The sequence below is a fragment of the Galeopterus variegatus genome, unplaced genomic scaffold (genome assembly GCF_000696425.1).
Source record: "Galeopterus variegatus unplaced genomic scaffold, G_variegatus-3.0.2 Scaffold253, whole genome shotgun sequence".
NCBI lineage: Eukaryota > Metazoa > Chordata > Mammalia > Dermoptera > Cynocephalidae > Galeopterus > Galeopterus variegatus.
Window position 1 is genome coordinate 175,531 of NW_007726364.1, and position 6,387 is coordinate 181,917.

The 6,387-nt window shown below is 42.0% G+C and overlaps 1 pseudogene; it reads right to left on the reverse strand.

Annotated features, from left to right (window-relative positions):
- Positions 1 to 388: 388 nt before the first annotated feature.
- On the reverse strand, positions 389 to 1,534 carry LOC103585561 (annotated as a pseudogene).
- Between the last annotated feature and the right edge of the window lie 4,853 nt (positions 1,535 to 6,387).

The following is a 6,387-nucleotide window of genomic DNA, read 5'->3' on the forward strand; positions in this document are numbered from 1 at the left end:
TGCTGATAACACCAAGGCCACAGGTTCGGATCCCATATAGGGATGGCCGGTTTGCTCACTGGGTGAGCATGGTGCTGACAACACCAAGTCAAGGGTTAAGATCCCCTTACCGGTCATCTTTAAAAAGAAAAAAATAAAAATAAAAATAAATATATATATATATTGACCCCCAAATATCTTTTATAGCAATTTGTTTAAACCAATAGGGAATATAGGACTATGCATTGTATTATTATTTTCAATTTTATAGTATATCTGTTTATGTTATGATCATTTACGATTATGATCAGATATTGAAATTCATCCAGATAAAAAATAATAATATAATGGTGATTTAAAGCTGGTTAAATCACATTTTTATAAGCTTATTTATCAAGAGTGAAAATAGAAGACTATTAAAAATAGCATAAAAGGTAACACATCATAGTATTTAATGTTTCTGTAACTGTTGGTAAGGCTTACATCTAAATTTAATGCAGAATTCTTAATGGCTTTGAAACAGTTCTTTTCTCAGCCACATAATCACTGGTGCTATGAATGTGGAAGAGACTGGCTAGGGGTACCACTTCTTGTCTTTCGCTGTGACTGAGCAATATCAGCAAGTGCACTTTGTGTCTTTTCCAGAAGCATGTCCCCTCGATAAACATCCTCCAGACATGTAGCAGCTTCGCGGTTTTCTTCTTCTAGCTTATATTAGCTAGCAGCCTGTAAAGCAGCTGTAGATACTTCACCGGTTAAGGAATCTATCAAAACATCAATGTCTTTTGCTGTTTGTGCAATCAGCACTGCAAAAAGCTGGGTATACTCTTCTGTAGGATTAACTGGCTGGTCTTTGTTAACTGCTGTCTGAATATTATTAAAAGAGGCAGGAGGACCACATTGCTGCAACACTCCAATGGCATTACAAAACTGATCTGCACGCTTGGGCCGAATTCATGGTGTCCTGCAGCTGCATAAGCCAGTCCACCATGTTGCTCCCGCACGCAAAGAGGTGCTAAAGCCTCTGCATGAATTATTATTTCCCTTAAGTCTCTTTAATCTAGCAGTTTTGACTTAAAAAAAAAAAAATCATACTGACTTGCTAAAGAGGACTGGCCAGTTCCCTGCAGAATGCTTTACCTCCTAAAATTGTCTGGCTGCTTCCTCTTAGTGTCCTTCAGTTTGTTTCTCTAACCCAGTATTTCTTCTACTGATATTTCTTTTGGGGGATGAGAAGCAACTAGAATATATACTAGGTTGGGTTACATACCTGCATCACACCAGAACTGGTTTACCATTAGTGATGCTGAGACTGATTTCAGGAAATGGGTGATGACAGTTTGGTTCCTCTAACATAGTTACATTTCCAGCCTCAGGAATGTAAACTGTGTAGTGTTACTGGGCACTATATGAATGTCCAATTGCCCAGCAACTATTTCACCTATTTTTTTTTAACACCAGTGAATAATCTTTGCCAGACCAATAATTTTATTAAAGTTCACAAAGTGCTGTTTTTCTATCATTCCTTCTAAATTCATTAGCTGGCATTTTCCCTCCTCAACTAGTGTTCTAATTAATATTATTTTAAAAAACCCCAGTGGGCCAAACGATGCATTTGGGGTTGAGACCTACTGATCCACAGTCTAAGCTAGACAAAGTCTCGCTTGTCATCGCTCTTTACCCTGTTGCAGTGTTAAGTCTTTTGTTTGTAACAATAAATTACTTTGCACTTGTTGACATGTTGCTTGTAATCTCCTCAGGTCATTTTATGTGTGTATTTGTCTCCCTGGCTAGACTGTGACCTCCTCAAGGGCAGGGATTCTCTTGTAGTATATTTCCTTTACTTCTCTGAATGTGCTTTTAAAGGTACTTTGGCAAAAAAATAAAAATAAAAAAGAACTTTGGCTACTGCTAGTCCTAATTAACAAAAAAGTCACTGGTAAGAACCAAGTTTTTGTTATTATTGCTTGTGTTCCCTGGCTTTCCCACTAAAACTTTCCCTAATTATCATAATGATGTGCTTATCTAATTTACAATAAGTAAATATTTACAGTTTGTGCCGTGGGAGGCCTTGTGATGGGGGGTGGGAAGAAAGAAGGGGAAATAGCCTTTTACTAGTCGTCTTCTACTTTGATAGTCTTCAAAAGTTGGAAAGTAGGGCCAGCCCCGTGGTGCACTCAGGAGAGTGCAGCGCTGGGGAGCGTGGCAACGCTCCCGCCACGGGTTTGGATCCTATATAGGACTGGCCGGTTTGCTCACTGGCCGAGCGCGGTGCGGGCGACACCAAGCCAAGGGTTGCGATCCCCTAACTGGTGACGGAAAGGTCATGAAAAAGACAAAAAAAAAAAAGTTGGAAAGTCATTAACCAGCTGTGTGACCTTGGGTAAGTCACATCACTAAGAGTTTCTATTTCTTCATTCAGTAAAGTGAGGTGACTGGGTTATCTCTAAAATCACACCTGGCTGGCTCTAACCCTCAAAGGCTAATAATACCTTTTAGTAGGTATTCCTCCTGACCCATCCTTCCTCCCCTGCTTGGATGGCGCGCTGGCTCCCTTCACACAGGTCAGCATTATCCTTTCCAAGTAAGATCAAGCATAGGTAAAATAACACCCACAGTGAACAGAATTTGCCTCTGATGATTTTCCTAGCATCACAGTCAGACTGGTCTAATCTCTATGTCCCAGCAACAATTTGCTCATATTTTCAAGGTCAAACCTTAGTCATTCACAACTGGATTGAGTATGGATATTCCAAGGGCCTTTAATACAAGCAATTGGCACAGCACAAGCCCAGTCTTAGGTATTCCTCACTGCAAGGTAGGAGAGGATGGAAAGGACTAAGGTTGGTTAGACCCTTGTTATGGAGCCTCACCATGAGGGTTCTGAATGATCCCAGTCCAGCACTGGCATGGGTGCTTCTAAAACACAAATTAAATCAACTGGATTGAGTATGGATATTCCAAGGGCCTTTAATACAAGCAATTGGCACAGCACAAGCCCAGTCTTAGGTATTCCTCACTGCAAGGTAGGAGAGGATGGAAAGGACTAAGGTTGGTTAGACCCTTGTTATGGAGCCTCACCATGAGGGTTCTGAATGTTCCCAGTCCAGCACTGGCATGGGTGCTTCTAAAACACAAATTAAATAAAAATACTTTAGCTTGGGCCGGCCCATGGCTCACTCGGTAGAGTGCGGTGCTGATAACACCAAGGCCATGGGTTCGGATCCTATATAGGGATGGCCTAGGGATGCTATATAGGGATGGCCGGTTAGCTCACTGGGTGAGCGTGGTGCTGACAACACCAAGACAAGGGTTAAGATCCCCTTACTGGTCATCTTTAAAAAAAAAAAAATACTTTAGCTCACCAGTTTTTTCCAATCTTTTTATTTCAGTCCTACTGCTCTCCTTTCCCACTTTTTATTCCCTTCTTCATAGGTACAATCTGAAGGACCTCGTGTGACTGGCTTTGTGTGTCTGGAAGTAGCTCTTTCTCTACCTCCTGCTTGACAGAGGACAGTCTCCTGCCTGATTATAAATGGAATCTTACCATTTTCCTGGCCTTGAGAGTTCCAGGAGGTGGAGGTGGAGACAGTCAAGTCTCTAAGGAGTAAGGTAGAGAATTATTGCCAGCCTTATTTTCTTAAGGTGGCTGGCCAGTTTGGGGATCCAAACCCTTGGTGTTACAACACTGCACTCTAACCAACTGAGCTAACTGGCCAGCCCTAGCCTTGTTCTTGATAACCCACATTTGGGCCTGTGGTGAGCAGGGCTGGCCAGTGCAAAGAGCTAAAGCCTGCTGTCAAAGCCTGACCTTTGTCCTGTAACTCCTCTCAAGCAACACAGAATGGATCCTTAATTTTTCCATTTTTCCCCTTTCCCTATCTCAGGACTAGTGGCTGTTGACGAAAGTCTGGTGTCAAGTTGGGCAAACAAAGTCTACTTTTTTTTTGCTATCTCCTTGGCAGCACCCGATGAATCTTTCACCATCAACTGTAAATATTAAATAGAAATATTAAGGAAGAGCAATTTCCCAGCAAACAGGAAGAAGGGAAGCTCATGTGATGCAGGGTACACTTGGGAGCCTGCTGGTGATGATGTGGGGTGGCTAGGATTGCTCTTCTGCCACAGCCTGCTCTTATCAGATGTTACTTATTTTTCCTCAGGAAGAAAGAACAGTAATCCCAGTGGCAAGAGTTTTGGGGAGCTCCAGGGTGGGACAGATCAGCACAGACCTAGAAAGGAATGAGCCAATCAGGTCAGCAACAGAGGGAGGGCAAAATCACAGAAACAAAAGGTCTGAGTGACAGAGTGGACAAGATCCCCAGAGTAAAAGAGAACTGAAGGAATAGATGGAAAGCTACACAAGCTTTCTGGATTTCCCAGGCCTGGAGCAGCCTGGCGAGAAAATTTCCCAGTCATAAGCTCTTTGTATTCACTTATTTATTTATTTATTTATTTATTTTTAAAAGATGACTGGTAAGGGGATCTCAACCCTTGACTTGGTGTTGTCAGCACCATGCTCAACCAGTGAGCTAACCGGCCATCGCTATATAGGGATGTGAACCCGCAGCCTTGGTGTTATTAGCACTGCACTCTCCTGAGTGAGCCACGGGCTGGCCCTTGCATTCACTTATTTAATAAGAATAGTTCAGAAGCAGCAATCTCAGCTGTAGAACAAGAAATCCAGTTTCAGAACATTTATCTCTCCAAAAAAAGTGCATTTCCCTCCCTCTGGCACTCAGTTGTATGAATCTGAACTCTTCCTCTCACTCAAGGCCTCTTACATATTATTCCCAGGTTGGCTAGCACAGACATCTCAGAATAATGCCCAAATGTGAAATTTCTGTCCTCAGGAGTCATCATTTCCAGTATAAAACTGAGTGACAGAGAATGAAGACTAAGGATCAAAGATTACCAGGTTAATTTGCCTAAAACCAATTCACCTAAAGTCAATTAGTCTAAAATATTTATCAAATCTGCAGCATTTCAAAAGGATTTAGTAGATCCACCCTTTTACACTTTATTGCTGTTGTCCATATAACCTTTGTTAGTCAACTGAATATGCCTCATACCTGTTTATTTGTTTAGGATATACTGGCATTTTAACAGGAGGAATGTAGACATTAGACCAAAGCATCAAAATCATATTGAGCTCTGTTACATTTTTCAAGGCATCTAATTTGTAAAGGAATATTGGATTAAGAAACACAAAAAATGATACACAAAATGTCTGTACCAATTGTATTTATTGCTAGAAACTTTAAACTTTCAAGAAGTGTTTGAAAAGTAGATAACAGAAAAATACACCCATAAAGATAGGAAGCAATCTCATCATTTACAAAGTGCTGCAAATTTGATAAATTTATGTTGTTGACCATAACTCAGAAATACTCTTGGATGGATAAATATAAATCCTTGAAATACCCAAAGCACGACAAAAAAGAATACGGCACCTAAATGAATACAAAAACTCACAAAAGGGAATTGAGCTTTTGGCAAATTGGTCATTAAATGAACTGAAATTTAAACAAACAAGTTTTTAGTGAATTGGTTTTAAGAGATCTAGCTTTAGGTAAACTATTTTCAGCCAAACTGACTAGAAGCAAATCGAAGTGTTTTGCTCCCTCCAGCTCCCCCAAGCCCCAGTTTTGGAGTTGCAGTGGATATAATCCAGGATCCCTCTGGGGTGGCAGATCTGGAGTGGTGAGCTACTGCTAGGGAACTAAGCGTAAGAGTGACCTGAGAAGGGAGTAAGAGAGAGTGTGTGTGTGTGTGTGTGTGAGAGTGTGTGAGTGTGTGAGTGTGTGTGTGTGTGTGTGTGTGTGTGTGTGAGGTGAGCTACTGCTAGGGAACTAAGCGTAAGAGTGACCTGAGAAGGGAGTAAGAGAGAGTGTATGTGTGTGTGTGAGAGTGTGTGTGTGTGTGTGTGTGTGTGTGTGAGAGAGAGAGAGAGTGTGTGCATATGAATGTATTCACGTGCACAATACTGTGCTGTAGGGCTCAGTGCACCTAAACCTGGTGGTGTGCAGGGAGTATGGCTAGTGTGGAGCTTTCTAGACATCCCACCCAGCAAGCTCCACACCCACAGATCTATTCATTACCTTCCCCCCTGAGAAGAGCAACTGAGTTCAAGCACCCACCTAGCCTCTCCAGGCCCACATGAGTCCGAGAAACAGGCAATACAGACAGCAGGCCCACCCAGAGCTCATCCCCTTTCCCAGCAGAGGGATGAAGAGCTATCCTAGTCCTTGACTAATTCATAAGGTCCAAAGTTTCTACCTCTTCATCTAGACACAGAGATAGGATACTTGGTAAGCTCCAGGCTGATCCCATATCTTATACCATGTGCAGGATACAAAACAGTGAGGTGTTTACACTTGGTTCCCTGGCAGTAGCTTGCCACTCCAG